General features: G+C 51.8%; 1 protein-coding gene across 1 annotated transcript in view; it reads left to right on the top strand.

Moving 5' to 3' along the window:
- Positions 1–286: 286 nt before the first annotated feature.
- Positions 287–22,971, top strand: part of LOC103536864 (ankyrin repeat and fibronectin type-III domain-containing protein 1) — a 184,464-nt gene continuing 161,779 nt past the window's right edge. Inside the window, exon 1 of the mRNA XM_030459725.1 lies at positions 287–355. The gene's annotated coding sequence lies outside the window, so the exon portion shown is untranslated. The remainder of the gene's footprint in view (positions 356–22,971) is intronic.

Below are 22,971 nucleotides of genomic sequence, written 5' to 3'. Positions count from 1 at the left end.
TTGCCCATAGGCAAAGAGGATTTGCTTGCTGACATGCTGGAGTCTTGAACGGAGTTGGGCTCTGTGTTCTGAGGGAGCACAGCTGTGCCAGGCTGCTCCTGCTAGCAGGCATTTGCCTGGGATGGAGGGAAAGCTGCTCATTTTCTCTGTGTTTCTGGATCAGGGAATTAAATCGTTGCTGACGTGGTGCTGGTGGTGATGAGGACGAGGGGCTGAGGTGGCTTGTGTGTCCCTCCCTTGGGTCATCCTTCTGTGCAATCAACCTGGATAGTGTGAACAACTTGGATGGAACTTCTGCTTCCCAGCTCTGCTGCAGCCTGGCTCCCTGGCCTCCAGGTCCTCTGGTGCAGAATGAGTATGTAGCCCTGTTTCTTTTGCTCCTTTGCCACATGGCCCTGGGGGTGCTGGTGTGTCCCTGTTGAGATGTAGGGCTCTGCCACCCCGTGTGGCAGTGCTGGGTGTCTGTGTGTGGCTCTTTGTGTTTGCTCTGGTCAGAAATGACTGCCTGCCACTGAGATGTCCCTTTCCTCCTTCCAGCAGAAAAAAGTGCTGTAAGAGAAACCCATCTGAAAACCCTAAGGCATGCTCTGCTCCTGGTTGTGCTGGTGAATGGGGCTGTGGTTACACCTGGGTGTGTGCTCATGGGGTGATGTCCCAGCCAGCCCTGCTGGGACCACGTTCTCCATCAGTGAGCCCTGCCCTGGGACATCCTGTGTTTGGGGTGCCTTGTCTGGGGCTGTGTGAGTTATGGTGCTGGATCACCTCGGTGGCTGCAGTTTTCTCCATGTCTGTGGTCTCTCTTTTGTTGCTGTGGCAAAGGGACCCAATGTGAAGTGAGGGATGTGGCAGGTCCTGTGCCAGATGCCACAGTGATGGGCAGATGCCCCTTGAAGCAGCTCTGCTCAAGCACAGGGGCCATGTCCTGCCTTGGTGCTGGGGACAGGGCTGTTGCCAGGGAGTGGACAGAGAGAACTGGTATTTGTGCACAGAGCAGCATGCAAAGGCTCTTCCATGCACTCTGTGCCTGTTGCATGGCACCATCCCTGCTCTTCCATGGTTGGTATCCCTGTGGCTGGGCTCTGGAGCAGAGAGCTGCCTGCCTGTGTGAGGGGGAGGGGGTCCTGACTGCTGGCTCTGAACAAAAATGCTATTTTTGGGAGGTGGGGATGCAGCCCTGCCACCCTGTATCTGCCTGGGGTGCAGCCAGCAGCACAGCTCCCATCCTCAGGGGCTGCTGGGTGCCTCAATCCTGCCCTGAGCAAGCAGTGACTGTATCTTGCTTTTAATGAGTTTCCTCCCATCCCCTCAAGCTGGCAGGGGAGGGAGTAACTTGTTCCTGAGTGCTTGCCAATCCTAATAGAGTGACTGTTTTGTATGGATTTTGTGGCAATCCCTGCTCAAGCTGGGAAACAGCAGGGAGGAGAACCTGGAGAAGGCTGTGTTCTCCCCAGCACAGCAGGGCTGAAGGGTGGCAGGCAGGCAGCTCCTGCTTCTCCCAAATTCAATTGCCTCCAAGGATTGGGGGGTTAATTCCTTTTCTTGGGATCCCCTGTGGTGGCACAGCAGGTCCTGCCTGCTCTTCTCTTAGGGGATCTAACCCATAGCAGGCCAGCAGCTTGCTCAGCCCAAAGCATCTTTTGATCTGACCCTGGGGAGCAAAGCCCAGCCTGAGGGGGAAAACTGCTGTAAGGGGTGTGTTTGCATTGCTGTCTGGGTGATGTTTTGCCTTTCTGCTGGGGATATTCAGGGGAATGCTGTGTTGTACAGGCCCGTGAGTAGCTGATTGTGTTCATCCCTCTGGACAAGGGCATCTTTGAGCTGGGGGGGGACATTGTAACTGGCAGCAGTCTCCATCTGCCAGATCACCACCCTGTGGCTATGGTTAGAGTTTATGGCATTGATCTTAATCCATGTGAGGTGCTTACCTCAACGTTCCTCCTTATTTTGCTTTCATCCTTGTCTTTCCCAGCTGCTTGCTATTGGAAAGGCTGAGGGGATGTGATGTGACAGCTTAAGGACATCACCATTGTCCCTGTGCAGGGACATGGGGCTGTTTCTCAGCTCTGTTAGCACAGGGGAAGGTGTTTCCCCCTCATGTCTGATGTGGTGTGAATCTTCCTGCTCATTAAGCTGCTGATTTGGTGACAGATTCAACAGTCACAGGACTTTTTCAGTGGCTATAAATTAAAGGCAACCCAAGGTCCCAGGAATTCCTGAATGGTCTGTATTGGCTCTTGGCAAAAGGGGCATTTTCTTTTTTTTCTTTGAAGATCCCCCAAAAGCTGTTTTTCCACCCTCTGCCTGGCTGTGACCATTTTATGCAAAGAAGTCAAAATCATTAATGTAAAATCAGTGGTTGTCAGGCCAATGATCCTTACCCTGCAAATACTACACAGGATTTGGCCTTTAACATTCTCCTTGCTATCTGCTTGAGTATAAGTTTTCTTCCAGATTTCCTTCTTTGTAAAAAATTTGCTTCTCTCCCTGTCTCTCCTGAGCCCCAGAATGCCCCAAACCTGCTCTAGCTTTCCAGGCAAAGCAGGGAAGAGCATTCCTTGGCTGAGAGATGTTAGTTTAGGGGGGAAAAGAGTTGCAATTAAAATTCTGGATGCTGACAGCAGTGCTGCTGTGTTGTGAGGATGAGCAGGAGGGGCTTGTGTGACATTTTCTTCCTTTTGTAAGTCATTTTAAGGTAAATCACAGAGCTCCTCTGCAGGATCAACTTTCCAATGCCTGGTTTGTCCAAGTGATTCTTAACACTGGGTAATGAGCTGGAAGATTTGTCCAGTGCTTAAGGGCAAACCCCATTAGCTGTATCATAAATAAAATTTCTCTGGCATCTTTCTGCCTCTCAGACACAGTGATTAGAGCCTTAACCACTTGGCTGAGGTTGCTGACTCCAATTTGCAAGCAGAAAAATGTTTCTAGCTGAAACTGGGGCTGCCAGGCACCTGATGGTTGTCCTGGATTCTGCAAGATTTTTTCTGAAGGTAAATAATTTTGGGGCAGATGCTTTCTGCTGTTTTGGCAGCTGTAGCTGGAAGAGGAGCAAGGGGAAGCAGTCACCACGGTCGTGTGTATTGATATAAATTCAGAGGTGCAGCCCTGGCTCGGGGAGAGCAGGTTTTCTGATGAGCAGGTGTGGCTGAGGATGTGGTTCAAAGATTTCTTTTGCATCTGTATCCAGCTCTAGTGAAGCAAAATAATGATTTGCAAATAATGTCCTTTGTTGTGGCTTCCTCCTCCCCTCATCAAATTTGCCTTGAATATAAATGCTGAAGCAGACAGCAGTCACAGGTTGGAGACTGAAGCCAGGCAGATATCTGTCTGAATTTCAGTGATGCTGAAGACTGGCAGCCACCTTTTTCTGTCTGTCACAGGGTAAATCTGCAACAGGCAGCTTAGTGATCTGCACATCAGGGTTTGGAGGCTAAAAGCAAAGGTGCTCTGAGCTGAAAAAGGTGAAAAAGGAGCAATGTTGTGGTATAGCAGCAAAAGCACCCAGATTCCCCTTTTCATGGGGGTGCTTTTCCTCCATTATCCCTATCAGAGTAAGACTTGATGCTGAAGCTTTGTCTCCTGGTAGCTTTTTGCACTTCCTTGTCCTCCCCTGGTCTCTGCTGTCAGCATGGCTGTGGGCAGCAGCAGGGAGCATCCCCCTGGTACCCCCTGTGCCATGCAAGGGGCTGAGGGTTGTGCTGTGGGAGTGGGTCCTGGCTCCCCCAAGCTTGTGTGTGCCACGGGTCCTGGTGTTCCTGTTCCCTTTGGATAGAGTAACAGAATGTAAGCAGTTGTCTGCTGATGGTCTTACTTCATTTATTACTTATCCATCCCATTTCTAGGTTTTTCTCTGCAGTGGCAGGGTCAGCCCAGAGCCTGTGGATGTGGGGTTGGGTTATTCCCCCTGTGGGGTGACTGATCCACATCAGTTCCCTGCTCATGGTTGAAGGTTTTTTTTTTTCCCAGTTGTTCATGCTTCTACCTTGGCTTCTGGATGGAATGTTTCATCTCCCATACCACACCAGGTTGGAGGCTGAGGAGGGGATGTTCATGTAAAAATAAAACCATCAACCTGGCAGCACTGAGCAGCCTGTCCAAGCCATGTGTGTTTACTGAGGTCACTAGGAGGAGTAGTGCTTACTGAGGTCACTAGGAGGTAGTAATACCTTTTGGCTGCTGGTGTCAAATAGAGGGAAGGGGAGGATATATGACATTAAAAGCCCATAGTTCTTGCTTGCACATCTTCTTTTTACTGCTGAATGAAAAGTGAATATAATCCATCATTTTATGTAATCCACGATTAATCCAGTGACTGATATTCATCTAGGGCGAGGACAGCACATCCCAGTTTAATAGGAGAGGTACCAAGCAAAGGAAGGGAGGTTTGCATCCTCACAAGGAGTCTGCTCTCACACCCACATGCCCAGGCTCATGGCTGCTGGGATCTCTAGAACTGGAGCTGATTGCTCAGACCTGAGGGATGGGATGAGATGAGCTGAGGTCCCCTGGATGGAGCTGTGCTGGACCAGATCAATCCATGGTCCTTGGCCTACTTTGGGTGGGAAATGTCTCCTCTGGGCTCATGGTTGTCTTCTTCTGAAGGGCTCAGGGCATTGCTCACCTCTTGCTTACGTGCACGATTCCACTGTTCCATTTTCCTATTGCCAAAGCAGCCTCTGCCCCCAGGGACAGGCTGCATCTCACCGTGCAGATGAGCAGTAAAGTCATCAGTGAGGGCTTGCAGCCCTTCTCCCTGTTTCCCCCTTTTCATACAGCCCAACCAGTATGCACCAGCACCATGGTTGGGCACAGCATTTGCATGGAGTGGTTGGGAGCTGTGGGGAGTGCTGGGCAAGGGCTAGATTTTTTTTTTTTAATTTTATTTTTTAATTTTTTTTAGTTGAGTTGAGTTCACTGTGTGAGCAAGGAGGGTGTGAGAGGCAGGGCTGACAGGCAGGAGTGAAGCCCTGGTAGGTACTGTCAAACCTGATGATTTCCCTGCAGCAGGGGTTAAATAATTTCATCTGGCCCATTATGTCAGCTTTCCAGAGAGAGTGCTGGGTGAAGAAAAAAAAAATTCTTCCTGATTCCTTTTATATCTGGTCTTGTTTTTCCCATTAAGTTGTAGGGAGGATTTGCTTTTTCAGGGAGGTTCCCTTGGGAAGCACATCCTGGGCTGGGCTGCCCTTGCTGCACAGAAGCTCTTGGTGGCCACCGTTCAATGTTTCTCACCTTTCAGACCTGAGTTATCTGCTGAGGAGAAGACCTTGAGGTTGCTGGCAGGGCTGTGGAGGTAAGCACAGCCCATCTGCTGGCTGCTGGCTCAGTGCAGGAGGGAGAGCTGCTCTCCTCCCAGAGCTGGGAGAGAGAGAGGAAGGGGAGAAACCCTGTTGTCCTTGGGAGATTGTTTTTCTGCATATGGAAATCATTGCCTGCATGGACATGAGTGCAAGTGCTGGAAAGGGACAGGATGGGCCAGGTGTGAGGGCAGCAGTGCAGACCCTGCTTGGCTCACCCCTTGGGGTGGATGTTTTTGAGCTCCTAACTCTCATCTGGTCTGGGGGACAAAAGGGAGACATGGATGATAAAGGGATTGAAGCTGGAATGGGCCCAACCCCTCTTGGCTCAGTATATATGTTGTTATGAGTATGTGTTTCTGGACCTGTGCTGCCTGTGGTGGGGTGCCCAGCTCATCTCACGTGTGGGGCAGGCAAGAGAAAGGGAGCATTGGAGGCTTCTGCTGTCACTTGACGTGGATTTGGACCCTCCAAGTGAACAGCAGCCAAAGCACAGGCTCTGGGGGTTGAGCTATCTGGTCTTTTCCCCAAAGCTAACTTTGCCTTTGCAGATACAAAAGCTGGTTTGTCTTCCCTGCCTTGGCAGGGCTCACTCTCAGCTAACGTTGTCTTTGTCCTCCCCAGGCTCAGGGAGCTGCAGATGGCCTGGGATGAGCAGCATCTCAATGCCAGGATTGTTTGTGGCTGCTTCACCTCTCCTGGGGGGACAGGCAGGGTGTGCTTGCCCTGCCCCTCATCTTGCTGCTCTCTTGGGCTGCTTATGGTTCTCAGCACCCCCATGAGCATGGCACAGAGCTGCTCTGGTGGGTCACCTCCTGCTTCCTGCAGGAAGCTGTGTCCTGGGTGTCCACCTTCTCAGAGCAGGGAGGAGGATTCATCCAAAGGACACACAGTCTTGGTCAGCTGGAGGTGCAGTAACCCCAGCCTTTGCTGTGTGCACTTGGGCCCCATGGGTGAGGGGAATGGGTGCTGAATATCTCAGCTCCAGCAAAGCTTTGGTGTTCTTCCATGGGACAGAGGAGCCCTCGAGGGGTGTACAGCCCACCAGGCAGAGGATTCTCCACTGTTGCTCCCTAATGCCCTGCCCTCTCTCTGGGCTCTGTTTGTCCACATCTGTCTTAAACTGCAGAGGAAGCAGCTGGCAGAAACAACCTGTGAGTGGTGAAGGGATGAGCTGGAGGTGCCAGAGCTGGGACAGGAGTTGGTGGTGACCCCGTGCAGTCTGTTAGCTGAATACAAATAGGGGTTGCAGGGTGTCCAGCAGGTTAAACTGAAGGAAGAAATAAGGTGCTGTGATGTTAGGGAGAGCTCCTGACCTGGTTGCCTGTGGAGGGGGGGCTTTGTTTCCCTGTCCTGTTCTGCCACCTTCTCTCTTTGGGTCTGCTTGTGAGCACCTCGGGGCTGGCTGGACCCACTGCCCCGAGGGCTGCAGTCCTGGTGGTCAGGGCTGTTTTAACATATGTGAGCAATTCTTTGACCAGGTTTCATGGGGATCTGGGGCTCTTGGCAGGAGTCTGGTCTCCTCTCTGTTCCCTTCTTGCACATCCCAGCAGGGTGGGGATGGACGGGGTTTGGCTGCTGCCACTGGAGTTCCCTGACCCCTCTTCCACACTCCCTCACCGGAGTCTTGGGCTGAACTCTTTCCCCTAGAGGTGGGTCCCTCTGACCCCTCTGCTGCTCCCCTGCTTCCCAGAAGAGGGTGGGAGGGCAGCACTTTTGGGAAGAGCAGGGTAGCAGGGTTGCCATGGGGAGGGTCCCTGCCGGGGCGGGGGACGCGAGAGGGCACTGCGGCTCCGCTGCTCTCTCAGCTCCGCGCAGCTCCGGAACCCGCGGGAGCAGGGGTGATGCTGGGACCCCCTCCCCACCCTGCCCTGATCCCGGTACCCTCATTCACCCCAGAGCAAAGGATGCTCTGAGCCCTCTTCACACAGTCCCAGCTCTTTTCGCATGCCTGAATGCCTATGGTCATCTTTATCCATAGTTAGCAGGTTCCCTGGGCTTTTCCACCCTCAGCTACAGCTTCACCGCGGGCACAGCTCTTGTCCAGCACCTGGTGAGAGAGCTCTGAGGCTGGAATCCCACCTGCCCCCCAGTGCTGGGCACTGGGATAGGTGGTACTGCAGGAGGAGCAAGCTGTGAGGGGCTTCATGGAGGGCTCCTTGGTGCTGAGAATCATAGAATCGACTGGGTTGGAAGGGACCTCAGAGATCAAGTCCAACCCTTGATCCAAAACCGTTGCAGTTACTAGACCATGGCACTCAGTGCCACATCCAGTCTCTTTTTAAATATCTCCAGGGACGGAGAATCCACTACTTCCCTGGGCAGCCCATTCCAATGCCTGACCACCCCTTCAGTAAAGAAATTCTTTCTAAGAATGGGACACTGCTGGCTCGTTCTCAGGTCCTGCTGGCTGGCTGACCCAGCCCTGCAACAAGCCTGCAGTTTGGGTAAGGTTTGTTCCTTTAAAGTTGTTGTGCTCAGGATAATTCCTCAGATGTGCAGTGACAGCAACTAATGTTTCAGGTTGCAAATAGCTGCATGCCCTGGAGAGTGCATAAAGGAATCAATTTCCTTGATCTCTGCAGGCCCTTGATGTGCTGCTGGAAGCGGATTCCCTGTTCAACAGCAAAGCAGGGGCAGGCTGTGTTCCTCTGCCCTTCCTATGGGGTTTTGGGAGGCAGCAGGGTAGGGTTAAGAGCCTCTCGGCAGTAGTGTGGGTGTTCGGGTGCAGTTTGTGTTTTGGACCCAACCCTGCATGGCTGGGGTTTCACTTGGGTGCTTGGCTGCAGTTGGTCACCACTGCTGCCCTGGAAACTCCCTTTTTGTCCCCTTTTTAGGAGGCAATACCTGCAACTTTTGTTTCCCTGTCTTGTTTTGAACTGGCAGGTTTGCTGGGAGTGACTGTACTGCTTTTTGCTTGTGTTTTGGCAGAATCATTGCAAGAAACAGTAAATGATTTCATTAATAACCTGTAAATAGCTGCTCACCAGCTGAGCTGTGGGATCTGTGTGCTCATCTCAGACTGAAGAAAGCTGCCAAAAAGCTCCAGTGTTCAAAGCTGACACATTTAGCAGATAAATACTGTAGGCAGAGCAGAAGGATGCAGCTGCTGGTGCTGTGCTGCCTTGCTGGGCTGCAGTGACCCTGTGGCTGAAGCCCACTCCCAAAATTGTCTTTTCACAGGGTGCATGGGCAGAACGTTGCACCACAAGGCAGGCCCCATGGCTTGGGAGAGTGGATTTCTCTGCTCTGGTGCTTGCAGCAGACAAACACAGAAGCTAAAGAGTCCTCTGCCTGCAGCAGCACCCTGTGAGCTTTGCAAGTGCTGGGTGGAGAAACCAGGGAACCTTGGTGAGCAGCTTGTGGGTACCTTACCATGCATGTGCCAGGCTCCTGGGGGCTGTGGAATTGAGCCCAGCCCCACGGCAGACTGTGGGGACCAACCCCTCAGTTGTGTTTGGCTGCAAGACCTCTTCCCACAGCCAGGCTGAGTGGTAAATGAGCTTTCTGGGGTCCAGAAGCAGCTTTCATGGGAGGTTCATGCAGATTGTGGGGAGAAAACCCCAGTGAAGAGGTTCATGCAGGTGGGATGTTGTCCCACGTGTGTCCATGCTTGTGGCAGGGAGGATGGAGGAGCTCTGCAGGGACATGTCTGTCGCTGCTCTGGGTGGTTGGGAAGGTGCTTGGGTCTTTGTGGTGTGGAGCCTGGCGTGGCATCTGAACCAACAGGTTCCCTCAGAAAGGAGTGGGAATTGGCAGCAGTGCCAGGCGTGCAGGTGGCTGTGATTTCCTGGCCAGCACTGGGGGTCATGCTCTGAATTTGGGAATTGTCTCTGCATCCATGGTCCATGCTGAATGAAATCAGGGGGCTCAGCTCGGGTTCCCTGGGAAAAATTCTCTCCAGTTGCTGCTTGCTGTGTGGTTGGTGGTGCTGTACAAAAAGGCTCTGTGGGTGCCAGTCTGAGCTCTGCCCTGTGAACTCTTTCCCTGCGTGTGTTTCCTTGGGCCAGGTTGGATGTTTTACTGATCAGGCTCTGTTGTAGTGAAGCTGCTGAACACTGAGGAGATGTCAGACCAGTGCTGCTTAGAAAAAGCCTTTTGCTACCCTCTGAATAATGCTGTCTTAAGCTGTGGTTATCCCCCTAAAATTAACAGACTGCTTTAGCATATGGTGCTGCTGTTGATGCCAACCTGTGCCCTGTGGCTCTCTGGGCAATTCCCTCCTGTGCATCCAGAGGGACACTTGCCTGTCCCTTGGCACCAATGCTCTGCCACCTCCAGGCATGGACCTTGTATGTGTCTTGCTTGTCTGGAAAGCCAGACTCAGTGAGGTGCCCAAGGTCCTCTGTTTGCCTGACGACCTCCTGGGTGCCAGCAGTGTTATTTTACTTCCCTGGGAAGCCAGGACCATCTCTCTCTCTGCAGGCAGAGTAGGGCTTTGTCTGCACATTTGCTTTACTGCTAATAGAGCTGCTGCTTTACTCATTGGTTTCTCCATCCAGAAAGGGCTCAGGAGAGCAACTGCAGCGTTCCCTTTGCTCTACAGAGCCTATTTAGTTTGCACGGATTGCTGCAATGATTGCTGGATTTCATCAGATGAGAGGAGCATCTTTCTTAATAGCCTGTGTAATTTCTTCCAGAGGGACACATTGCATTAAATCTTTAATCCAGCAAGCTGCTAAGGGAGCACACTCAGACTCCACGCATTTGCTGTTGATCTTTTCCATAGGCCTAATGCTGCCCCAGAGGTTTTCCCCTTTGGAGTGGCTGGAGCTGTTAGGACCTTTGGAGAGGAGCTGGGGGCTGCATTGCTCCTCAGCTTTATCTCTGCTTTGCTGTTACCCCACATCCATCATGTGCTCTGGAAGGCAGGTTCCTTTCTGTGCTGGGTGTGTTTGGGTCCCAGCAGCTGGGGTCCACTCAGTGTGATATAAACTGCAGAGGAATTGAAATGGGATGCTGCAGGACTGCTGTGAACAGCCCTGTTCCTGCAAGTCACTTCTGCTTTTGATTTTTTTTTACTTCCCATCCTCAAAAATCCCTGCTTGCCCCATTTTCTTAAGAGCTTCAGGGTTGCTGACTGTCATTTTGGATAGCTTTTTTTTTTATTATTTCCTTTCCTTAGTAAAAGGCCTTTTAAAAATCAGCTGGTGCTTTGATGAGCCTGGAGCTGCCTGCAGTGCTCCCTGGGCAGAGCTCAGCTCTGCTGGGGCAGGGGAGGGAGAGGGATGTGCTGGTCCAGCTCATGCTGCACCGTCCTACTTTTGCTCAATTTACTTTTATGTTGCTTTCTGCTGGGTGCCCTTGCTTGCTCTGACCTTTTCTTCCTTCCTCTCCCCTGCTTTCTGTCCTCACAGCCCTCCCTGCAAGGTGGGAGTAATTTGGGAGGCAAGCTTGGTTCATTTTTCATGCTCAACCACCAGTGCAGCTGTTGACTGTGCTGGCAATTGCCTTTGATACACATTTTCAGAGACAGTGACCTGTAAAAGAGTAAATCAAAGACTTGAAGCTAGTGCCTGGGGTGTACCTTAATATGGAATAATCTCCCCTTCTGTTCCTCTGCAAATAGTTGGCAGATAACAAAGACACATCTGCAAATTGGGCAGAGCTCAGCCATGGGATGCAGCTCACCCAAGAGAGGGGGTTGAAGGTTGGGACATCTTGAGACATGGGAGGCTGGAGGAAGTTATACTAAACCTGAACCTGCACAGCTTAGTTAGGTTGTAGCTGCAGTTGTGTCTGAGGCCCATCTTTGATGATGAGGATGGTTTGCATCTTTGTTTTTAGTTATTTTTAGCTTTTCTGTTGCCATGCTGCCTACTGCATCTTGGTGCCTTGAAGAGTTTTAAGTTCTCAGCATCTCTGTCTGCTCCTGTGGCTGAGCTCTTGGGATGTCAGGGCCCAATCCAAAGTCAGAAGAACTTCTCTTCCTCCAGGGCTGAACTCACTGCCCACTCCTTGAGGTGATTTGGAGGGATTTGGGCTGTGACCACATCTCCCAGGCAGTGGTTCCTGATTTGCTGCTGCTTGGTAAAGCCACTGACACTCCAGTGCTCAGGGCTGATGAAGTGACTGTATCTTGAAAGCTGCTCAAATTGCCAGAGCTGCCCTATTATCAGTTAATCTTATTCCCGAGCCCTGTGGGGCTTCTTGTGCTGTTACAAGTGCATTCATCCATGAGGCTTTCACAGGTCTGGCTGCCCTGATCACAGCTCCCATCTCTGTGTGGCTTGACCAGCTCTGCTCTGCCAGGAGCTGTGTGCAGTGCCAACACAGTCTGCCCTCTGCTACTTCCCACCTTCCCTGCTTGCTTTACATTTTTCCTGCTCCGTGCACTTAGTGCAGAGTGACCTTTCAAAATGTGTTTTCCTGGGTCTGTGTAAGGATGCTACCTGATTTTTATTGTTTGTTTGGTTGTTTTTCTTGCCAAAAGCCTATGTGGAGTGGCAGGGGGATCCCAAGCCATTGGATGTGTGTGTGTAACTCAGTGTGCAGCAGTGTTACCTGCAGAAGTGCAATGAGGAGATTGTTCTCTTGTGCACCTTTATAATGCTGGTTTTAGGTATTTGACACGAAGAATGGGGTTGTTTAGCCTGGAGAAGGCTGCAGAGAGAGCCTAGAGCACCTTCTAGTGCCTCAAGGGGCTCCAGGAAAGCTGGGGAGGGACTTTGAACAAGGGCCTGGAGAGATGAGACGAGGGGGAATGGTTTCAAACTGGAAGAGGGGAGATTGAGATGAGATCCGAGGAGGAAATTGTTTGGTGTGAGGGTGCTGAGCCCCTGGCCCAGGTTTCCCAGAGAAGCTGTGGCTGCCCCATCCCTGGCAGTGTCTCAGCCCAGGTTGGATGGGGCTTGGAGCAACCTGGGCTGGTGGGAGGTGTCCCTGCCCATGGCAGGGGGTGGCACTGCATGAGCTTTGAGGTCCCTTCCAACCCAAACCACTCAGTGACTCTGAACCTACAATACTTGTGCTCCACCACCTCCTCCCCACAGTGGCTGGTAGCTGCTGAACAAGTTTGATTTTCCAATTTGCTTTACATTTGAAGTGAAAGGGATATTTCTCACTTGTTGGTTGCTTCCCAGCAGTGGCTGTGCACTTGCTGGGAGTTATTTTTCTAATCCTGTTGATGTCATTGGGGTTGGAGGTTCCAGGGGCTTTGCTGCTGTGAAGTAGGGCTGTGACACTGGGCCATCTTCTTCACCCTGCAGGCAATGTCCCCTGCTCGCTGGCTTCCTCTGAAGGTGGACAGACACTAGTGGTGTGTGTGTAAAGGGTGTTGCCTTACAGTCTCTAGGGGGGAGAGTGCTGCATTATGGCTGAAACCCAGTGGATCCTTGACCTTGTTTGGCAGAAACACACCCATAGCTAAACCCTGTGGCAAATTAGCACCTCAAATGCTTGGTTTATTTAAATGTTCTTAATTATTTAGTCCTCCTGGATACCCAGCAGTTTCACTGCCTTTCCTTGTGGGATGCAGGATCTCAGGATGCTTTACAAGGGCATGGTGGCCCCTGCAGCTCCTCAGGGCACAGCTTTACGTTGCACATCATCTGGTGGGTGCTGGGGAAAGGTTCAGACCCCCACACCTCTTTACCACCCACCTTCCTCCATCTCCCTTGTGCCAGGTCCAGTGTGGCCCTGGGATGAGTCAGCTCCCTCCATTACTGAGAGGGGGTGGGTGAGCTGGGCTGGTTTGGGTTTTCTTTTGTTCTCCCCAGCCCAGCTCAGCTGACTCATCCCAGGCCACATGGCAAATGTCTTCTCCTGGAGTTTGGAGTTTGCTGTTCTGAAGGTTACAATTTGTGTTCCCAGGTGAGTGATGGGACAGCAAGCCCCATGGGGTGACACAGATCTGTCCCACAGCCGGACCCTGTCACCATGCCCAGACACCTCCCCAGGGATCTGTAGAATCATCATGGTTGGAAAGGACCTTGAAGATCATCAAGTCCAACTATCAGTCTTGCACCACTGAACCATCTCCTCAAGCACTGTGTCTGCTCAGGGACTGAGACTTTCCTTTCCCTCTGCTATGGCACCATCCTTTGGGGTCAGAAGCAGGGAAAAGAGAACACCTGATGTGGGCAGAGGGTGTGGGATCCTCTCAAGGTTTCCCGCCCTCCCTCTCTCCATTTTTCCCAAGCAGTAGAAACCTTCAATGCATCACACAAAGTTTCAGGGTTTGGGCTCAATTCCACCAGCACAGCCCAGCAGCCTGGCACGTGCATGGCAAAGTACCCACAGTCTTGCATTAAATCAGCAAAGTTTCCCTGACAGTCCTGCCTGCTGACCCACAACAGAGCTGTTGTACCAGCAGGACTTCATGGACCAGCTCTCACTTATTTCTCTTCCTCTCCAGATCTTCTCAGCTTCTGGGAAGAAGCGTTCAGGGTGAAGCTGAGCCCCTCACCTCCTCTCCCAACCCTTCCTCACCCCCTTCAAAACACTCACAGCTCAGGAGCTTGTGCAGAAGCTCCTGCAGGGCCCAGCTTACAGTAAAAGCTAAAATACATAAATACACTGCTGCTCTGACCAAAGCAAGGATGCTCAGAGAGTTCCAGACTTCAGAGGTGAGAGAAGCTGGACAAGTTGGAAAATACAGATGCCTGGGGACAGCCTGAGAAGACAGCTTGGTTTTAAACACCAATTCTTGCAGGCTGTGCAGGACACATGAGCAGATTATGTGGCACTGTGCTCGAGCTGGACCTTTGGGGGATTGGGTGACAGCAGCTGCTCAGCATCATCCCCTGGTTTCCCCACCCAGCACTTGCAAAGCTGACAGGGGAAGAAGGTTCTGGAAGCAATGAGGTTCCTCAGGCTCAGGCAGGAGCCACTCTGAAAGGTGAGTGGCTTCCTGACATGCTGCTGCCCCAGATTATCCCACCAACATTCAGGGCCTGCAGGGATCATTGAGATCCCAGGATTAGAGAGCTGCTGCCTGTCCCTGGAGCAGCCCTTTGATCCGAGGTCCTTCCCTACTAACTGTAGGGTGAAGATCTGAGCAGGGAAAGTGTTGACTTGGAGTGGTGTGGCAGTGGGGACCACCTCAGGTGAGGAGTCTCAATAAACAGCTTCTCACTTTGGTAGCACTGACCATCTGGGTAATTGGTTTTTTGTTCTGCCCAGGGGGGCTTTACATATTTTTACTTCTATTGCCAAGGCTACGAAGTGATCTGGTTCATCAGTCTTTTTATTTTACTGAAGTAAGTTGAAGTATTTGGTTTTCCTTTGGGTGTTTTTTTGAGTTGTGTATACTCTGTTTGGCAGCCTTAGAGGTTTTAATTTTACAACTAGCATTTTGGAAGTTTTAGAGGTTTGTTTTTACTTTGTTTTAATTAAATTGCTATAACCTGGGGGAAATCTTTCGGCTTAATTTAAATGGAAAAGTCTTACGCTGAGTAAATCCAACAGCCTGGTCTCTCTGATGATTGTGCTGCTCAGAGTTTTTGATGTGAAAAGTTAAAATTTGACTCCAGGCTTTGGAAGTTTGCAACCATTGACTGCAACAGGCATGGCCAGCTCTGTGCTGAGAGAGGATTGCATTCATCTAGTGTTTGGGAAAGGAGCTGAGATGTTAATAGACGTGATGTTGATGGAGAAGTGGGATAATTACTGGCTGAGAGAAGAAAAAAGGTTGTGAATAGAAATGCTCTCCCTGGTGTGTGTGGGTGTTTGTTGTGGGACCCTTGGGCTGTGGCAGCTGGGGGTGACTCTTCCCACTGGGACCTGTGCCAGGCCCTCTAAGGAGCTGCTCCAGACCGTGGTGCTGTGTCTCTGGGATGAGTGGAAGAACTTCAGACAGGTCTGAGGGAAGCTCCATCCCTTTTCTGCATCTTCTGGTCTCCGACCTTGAGTCCTTGAGCTGTTTGGGAAGGGGGAAGATGTCCCCAAGCAGCCTTAGGGGTTATGAGCTTGTGAAGGAGAACTTGGTAACAGCACCTGAGGATGGGGAAAGGCTGCTTGGGGGGAGCTGGGCATGGGAGCTCATCAGAGATCCAGATATAGGCACAAGTGGCTCTTGCTGAATGTGGGCAGAGTATTGATTGCAGTCCTGTGGCGCTCTCCCAGCCTGGAGCCTGCTCGCTCCGTATTGATTTATGATTTTTGCTAAAGACTGATGAAGTTTGCCAGGCTGTAATTGCAAGAATTATTCTTCTTTCCATTTTTCTGAAATTCTTGATCATGTTAATGAGTCCTCCAATTTTTGCTCAGGGTTTTGCCAGGGCTGGTGCTTAGGGGAAAAAGAACAATTTGTGTGCTGAGCTGGGTCTGTTCCAGGCTGGTTGATGATGTTGTGGTTAGGGATGGCACAGGATCCATTTGTCCCACTTGAGCATAGTCTGGGGGGTTTTGTGTGAAAGAATCAAGCAAGTTTTGGGTGGATCTCCTGCAGTGGTGGGGGCAGAGTCAAGGTGACCCTATAAGGGCAACGATAGAACAGGCACAGGGCTCCTTGCCTGTAAAATGGCCCTGCCAGCTCCAACTGACCTCTGGTTATTCTGCCCATGTTTCTCTTAAGCTGTGTTTTCTCCCCTCATGTCCCTGTTGATGTTTTCTACTTCCTTCAGTCCTTTCAAATTCAACAAACTAACAAACTATATTTTAGGAGGCACCAAGCAATTTTTCCCTTTTTTTTTTTTTTAATTTTTTCTTCTAGTGAGTATTAAAAAAGCTTCTGTGACTCCTTCAGCTGACTGTGCTGCCGTCTGCTTTTTCCTGCCCTTATCTTTCCCCTGCAAGTCTGAGCCAGGGTTTTGTACTTCCACCAAGGAGCAGGCACCAGGGATATCCCTGCTTTGGGGAGGTAATTTTGCCTCCTGCTTTGGGTGGTTACTGTCCCTGCATGCACTGTGATTTATCTGCGCAGCGTTGCACACAGGAGGAACCTTTTTAAGTGGGATGAAATGAGTTGGCAATTCCCATCGAAGTCGGGGGTTAAAAAGGGAATCAAATTTCCTGAGCCTGCACATCCCATGCTGCTCAGAAAAGGGTCAGACACTGCTGAGCTGCTGTGGGTGGATGACTGGATCAGCACTGAGCCAGCACCTCTGCTTCCCCGCTGCTTCTGTGTGATGGCAGATTCTGAGCCAACCTGTAGGAAATCCTTCCTTGGACCAGAGTTCTTTGGCCCCCTTGGACTTCACCCTGCAAGGCGTGCAGCTGGGTGCTGAGGGCCCCTGCTTGTTCAGGGCACTGAGAGGGATTTTATCTTCATCAGCAACCTGGATGAGGGGATGGAGTGTACGAGTGTAGCCACAGCAGGTTCATTGATGATAGGAGGCTGGGAGGAGAGGCTGATACACCAGAAAGCTGTGCTGGTATCCAATGAGATCTGGATTGGCTGGAGAGCTGGGCAGAGGTGAACCTCATGAAGTTCAGTAAGGAGTGGATTTGCCACTGGAAGGACTCATTGCTTTGAATTGGGTTCTAGTGCAGTGACACACCAGGCAAATCAGTAAATGGATGCAACTGCTTTATGCTTACGTATCAGCACTGAAATTTGTATGTAATGCAATATAACTGACAATTAAAGTAAAGTGCCTAGTTAGACTGGAATTATAGAGCCTCTCGGATGCTCTGCTGATTATTACAGCTGCTTTATGCTGCAGCACTTCTGGAGGCTCCACAGCCCTTCAGGCCTTAGTCCTGGGCTGTCCCGTTGTGAGGAGCTGCTCTCCAAAAGTTGGGTCGTGGTTCTCCAGCCCTGTGGGCACCAGCAAGGACCTGCAGTTTGTTTTGCCACTGTGACCTTGGGTGGCACCTAGCAGCTACTTGTGTGCTTGATTTACACTGCAAGGGTGGTGCCAAAACAGCAAGGAAAAGGGTCTTTATTTGCAAGTATTTGTTGTCTTGAGAAGTTGTCTAATCCCAAACAAAAAGACATCCCAAAAGTTGTCTAACCCAAACCTGATGTTAGCAGGGATGTGTGCTTTGGTCTCTTTGGTTACCCCCTCTTCCCTGAGGCTTGTTGGTGTTGCTGTGGGTACCCACCAAGACCAGCTGGGAGGATGCTCCAGGAGGCTGAGCTGGGAGGAGCAGAGGAGGGGTGGTCCCTCCTCTCTCCAGCCTGTCCTTCTCCACACCTTCATTCAGCTGTGGTGGGTTTGAGGTGTGACCAGCACTCAAGAAGCCCCAGTGCCAATCCAGCAGGTGTTAGCACAAGTGCAGTGCCACAGGCTGAGACAGCAGCCCCTGAGCTGCCTCCAACCCTTCCAGCACCCAGGGAGGAGCTGCAGCCCTTGGGAGTGTTCAGTGATGCTGCCCTGGCTGCTTCTGGGGGGATGGTGTTGTGCTCAGTGCCCTGTGGCTTCATAAAAATGTTTCTCACAATGCTTGGCGAGCTTCCCAGGAGGTGACAGAAGCTGAAGTTTGGTTTTCAGTGTGTGTGCTCTGGTGCTGCATCTTGGAGCAGCCCCCCTGACCCAGGGCTGGAGATGTGGGGTGCTCTGGGAGCAGAAGATGGGGTTGAGCTGTGGGACAGGCTCTGGAAAGGATGGAAGACTGGAGGAGGGGAGATATTCTGCCTCTGGCTAACCTGTACCTGGCTGCTCCAGTGGCAGAACCTACTCCCTGGAGCCAAGGCAATGGTGATTTGATACCACTTGTTCCCAGGGATCCTTTCTTTAATGAAGCTTTTTGGGCAGGGATTGCCTTGCACAAGGATGTGCTGATGAAATGACTCCTACTGTGCCTTTGTCACTTGAAAAAGAGGTCACTGATGGGGTTTCATTTTCTCATTTTGCATGATGCACCATGTCACACTGATACTGGTCCAGCTACAGAGAGGATGCTGAAATATTTTAACCTCCTGAAGACCCAAATGACTTGGAACCTTGGAGCTCTTGTATGAATTTGTTTTAACAGGAGTGTGTGCTTTTTTTTGGCCTTTCAGGGACATTTAAAAGTTGCTAGTAGTCTCTTGTGCATCTGTTTCTTAAATCTGTTTATATTTGCATTTGACGTGTTTCTTTGTGTGCCCATGGTGATAACTGTCTGTTCATCCTGTGAAATAATGTATTCCAGTTTTATTTCTAAAATACTCTGCAACTTCTGATGGCACTTGGGTACACTGGGTTAACTGGTTGTGAAAAATGGGAGCTTAGTCACTGTGGGTGGATTTAAAAACAAGATGAAAGATTTTTATTTCCTAAACTCCAAGAGCAAGTGCTCAGAACTTTCCTTAGCCTCCAGAAAAAAAAAAAAAAAAAAAGGTGATTATCAAAATTCTGCAGTATTGGCTTCATTCATTAACCTTAGACTTAATAGAGAGCTGGTGTCTGCCATCAGTGACTGATTTTCAGCAGTATAGAAAATTCTTGCTCACCAAATCCCCTTTGAATTCCCCATGGTGCTGACTTCCCAGGTAACGTGGAGCAGCTCGTTCCTCCCCAGCTGGTACTAAAAGAAGACTCATGGGGAATCCTCACCAATCTGACCTAAAGGTACAGCTGTTCACTCAGTTTTTGGGATCTCAGCAGATGTTTTTCCCTCTGGGGGAGAGGAATTCTGTCCAAATGAGATGGAACTGGGGTACCAGGACCCACAAAGTGCTTTTTTCCCCATGCAGTTGCTCTGAGAATGCTTGCCCTTTGGCTGTGGGACACCTCAGGATGAGCAGGCTGAAGTGTCTCCTGTTCTAAGCTCTGTCCCTGATCACCTGCCCAGGCTTTGGCTCCTCCTTTGGCCAGGCTGGCTGCTTTTCTAGATTATTCTGCTGTTGTCACTGCTTTAATTTTAACCTGCTGTCTGGGACTCTGCTTACACATCCAGCAGGACTCCATCCTCTGGAGTCTCCTGGGGATGATGCAAGGGCTGCCTTCCATTACCATCCAGCTTGTCTCCTTCCAGTCTACTGCTCTTGGGCAGCCCTACTACTTGTGGGGTTTGAGGTTGGTGTGAAGTAGCTGTTACAACTCCTAAAGAAGGTGTTGTGGTTGTTTGCAAGCTGGGACTTGTTCTGGTTCCCACATCTGCAATGGCCTCACTGTGTTCGGAGAGTTTTGAAACAGGAGGCGTTGGTTGCTATGGCCCAAAGAAGCCTCTGTACAGCAATGTGTGAGATGACCCCACCAACCACAGGGTTGTGTTTATGGCTTGGTTTTGTGGTGTGTTTTGTGTGGGGTTTTTTTGTTTGTTTTTATCTTTTTTTTCCCCCCTCTAAATGTCTGCAGACAAAGGTGTGAGATGCTTGTACCAACATCTTGGTGGCTGTGCAAGGGGTGGGGATGTGTGTGGCAGTGCTCTGCCTTACCCTGACTCCAAGTCCCAGTGCTGCCTGGGTTTTGATTTCTGCTTTAACAGTCTCCACCACAGCCCCTCTTAAAAAAAAATAAATTAAAACTCAGTTTGTCTCCTGCAAATTAAACTACTGTTTCACTTCTGAAGTGCTTCGTTTTACTGTTAAGTGAAGGTGGGAAGCTGACTTTCACATCACTGAGTACAAGGCTGCAAACCCCAGCAGAGCAGGTTGCTCTTGTGAAATTAGAGATATTTCATCAATATCTCAGCGGATTCCTTCTGCTGCTCTACAGAAGGCATAGAGCTCCCTTGAGAGAAAAATTCTTGTGGTAGCTCTATCTTTAAGGGCTGACCACATCAGCCCTTGAGCAGGGAAGGGCCTGAGGGCTGTTCCTTGCCCCAGGTCACCAGAAGGAAACTAGACACTAAAACGCCAGAGGAGGGATGGGAGAGCTTGTGCTACTTCTGCCTCAGCTCTGGTTGTGCTTCCAGGCAGATGGGTCCCTGGTGAGCCAGCTCCAGAGGACTGGGATGCAGTGGGGGGGGGGGATGTGGGCAGCAATCCCTGCTGGAGTATCACTGTTTGATAGCAGATGGAGGCGTTCAAGGAGCTGTGTCTGAGCTTTCAGGCACTGGTGCTTTGAATCCCACCCCCCAACCCCCCCCCCCCCGAGCTTCCCAAGCACGGGGTTTCATGAAGTCAGAGATTCCTCCTGCTGGTTTTCTAAGTGTTGGCACTGTTGGGTTCACAAAGGAAGCTTCACAGCCCTGCAAGAGGCTCTGACTTTCCTGCGAAGAGCTGGGGCTCCTGCCCACCTGTCTAGGATGGGACTTCAGAAATGGGGGATGTCCCTGGCCATAGGGGTGCCCCTCACACAGCCAGGGTGTTGGGCAAGGCTGGCTTGTGCCTTGCTGTGTGTCTGTGGGTCTGTCTGCCTAATCCTCCTGCTTCTTCTCACTGGAGGATTTGGTGAATTGGGGTCTTTTTGCCCCCAAACAGTGCTGCTCTGCACATGCTGAAGGAGGATCCTTGGGGCAGCTGTTGCTGCTTCTCTGCCTTCCCATCAGGTGGTGTGGAAGAAGAGGGATTCAAATTCACCTCCTTCTCCCTCCACTCCTCCTGCTGCCCAGCCCAGCCCCTCTCCTATTGCCTTCACAGGAGCAGATAAGATCACCCGTGGCAGGTGACAGTGTCCTGGAGGCTGTGTCCACCTCCAGAGGCACGCGTGTGTGCCTTCCCCCAGTGCTGCTGCAGGAGCTGTCAAACCTTGCCTCCAGAGCAGGGAAACAAACCCGTGTCCCTTTCTGTCTCCTTCTTGCCTGGCCTCCCCTCGGGCTGTTTTTTCCGCTGCCTCCCCCACCCCCTCCGCTCTCCTCCGGCTTCTCTGACCTCCTTTGCCGGGTTGCATTTCAGGCTGGCTGGAAACGGGGAGCCGATGGGAGATAAGCTGGGGGGACAGTGTTACCAGGTGAGGGAGCCAGCCAGCGGGTGCTCAGGCTCAGCCTCCCCCTCCACCACCCAAACGATTTTCGGGAGCACCCTGGACCCCTCCCCGGCAGCGGTGGAGCCCGGCGGAGGGAGAAGGTGGGAGATGAAGGGGAGGGGGGAGGCTGCGCTGAGCCGCTTGATTTTCCCTGGTTGTAAGAGGGAAACGAGCACGATATCTCCCCTCCCCATGTGTGAACGGGAGGGAGAAGGTGCTGGGGGGCCTGGCAGGGTCCCCCATGGGTGTCCCCCCCCCCCCCCTACATCGCCAGTCCCCCCGCTTGGTTGGCACCAGTTTGTTCGGTGTCGCTGGGATGAATGTCAGCGCCCGGAGCAGGGAGGCAGGGAGCAGAGATGGTTCAAAGAAATTAAAACCATCCCTACCCCTCCCTCCTGAGGATGGCGGGTGACAGGGACGGTGACGGGCGCTCGGAGAGTCACAAGCAGGCGGCGGGGGCGGTGGGTGACCGGGAGCTGGGTACCGCTCTCTTTCTGACGTTCAATTCGGAGCGGGAAGCTGAACCGGAGCCGAGAGGAAAAGGAAAGAAAATCTGGGAGGAGGGAAGCACGGGGCTCGGCGAGGCGTGCAGCAGGTTTGCAGCGGTTTTCCCGCGGTGCCAGGAGGCTGCTTGCAGAGGATGGCTCGGAGCAGGGAAAGAGCACTGCACGGGGTTTTTTGTTTGTTTTTTAAACATGGCATCCACACCAGGAGGGATCCGGAGGATGCGAAGGTGCTTGCCGGGCTGCCAGTTGAGTTAACACCGGTTTTCTTTGCTGGTTCCTCGAGGGTCTTTTTGCACAGCTGGGAATTGCTGTCAGGCACCCTTGCCCCTGGATGTGCTTCATTGACTTAATCTGCTCCGTAGGGCTGTAGTGAGATTTATTTTTTGTTGAAGCCCTTGTTTTTCCTCCGCCCAGCTGGCGTCAGGCACCGAGGATGCAGAGACACAAGTGCTCCTGACTAGGGAAGATTTGGCAGTAGGATTTCCCATCAGGTTTGCAGCATCCCTTTATCTGCTGCTTGCTGTAGAAAGGTTTTGTGCTGGAGCTTGGGGAGCAGAACCCACAGGTGACCTCTAACTGGATCAGACTTGCTTGTTTTAAATGTCTGTCCCTCTGCTTGTGCTCAGGTGTTCGGTGACAGGCTGGAAAATCGTGTTAGGCAGGTGCTGCTGGAGCCTAAGGGGTGCCTTCTGCTTTGGAAAACAGGGAGGGAGGACAACTGGTGAGCTCTGAATAGCTGCAAGAAGAGCAAGCGGGGATCCTCTCCACCTATTGTGCTGGTCTTGGTATGCTGGAAGAACAGACCCTTTGGGAATTCATCTGAAGAGCTGATTTCTTGGGAATCCTCATTGCTTTCTGGTCTGGACAGCATCCCTTCACCTGGCTGAAGGCCACCACAGCTGCCCTGGGCCACCTCCCCTCCCAGGGCCTGCTGGGCGCCTGCTCACCTGGGGGACTCCCAGACCTCTACCATCGCTACAGAGTGATCCTTTCCAGGGGGCATTATGATTTTTTTGCCCCCTCCTCCTTAATTCATCCCTGCAGCATCGCAAGAAATCCGCGAGCAGCCAGCAGCCGCCCTGGTGCAGCCTGGCACCTGGGGGAGGCAGGGGGGCTCCCTACCCCCCAAACCAGAGACCATCCCTGGACTGTCCAACCAGTAATTCCTGGCTAAACTCCTCCTGCCTTGTGCTGTCTCCCTCTCTCTGGCTCCAGCGCTCCCTTCCCGGGCTGACGGAGCGTGTGGGGCCGTAGCATGCGCCAGCGCCCGGTGGGACCGGTGCCCGGGGACGCAGGCGGGAGAGCTCTGGGAGGCAGCGGGGGCCATGGCTTCGTTCGGGAAGCTGACGGAATACTTCAGCCTGAGGAAGTCGAGGACAGAGCTGCGCTCCGGGCAGCGGAGCCGGCGGAGCGGGAGCTGTTGCTGTAGTGTCACTGAGTGCAGGTACG

This window comes from Calypte anna, chromosome 14 (assembly GCF_003957555.1).
Source record: "Calypte anna isolate BGI_N300 chromosome 14, bCalAnn1_v1.p, whole genome shotgun sequence".
In the NCBI taxonomy this organism is placed as follows: Eukaryota; Metazoa; Chordata; class Aves; order Apodiformes; family Trochilidae; genus Calypte; species Calypte anna.
Note: the sequence above shows the minus strand (reverse complement) of the source record. Positions and strands in the feature narration are given on the sequence as shown.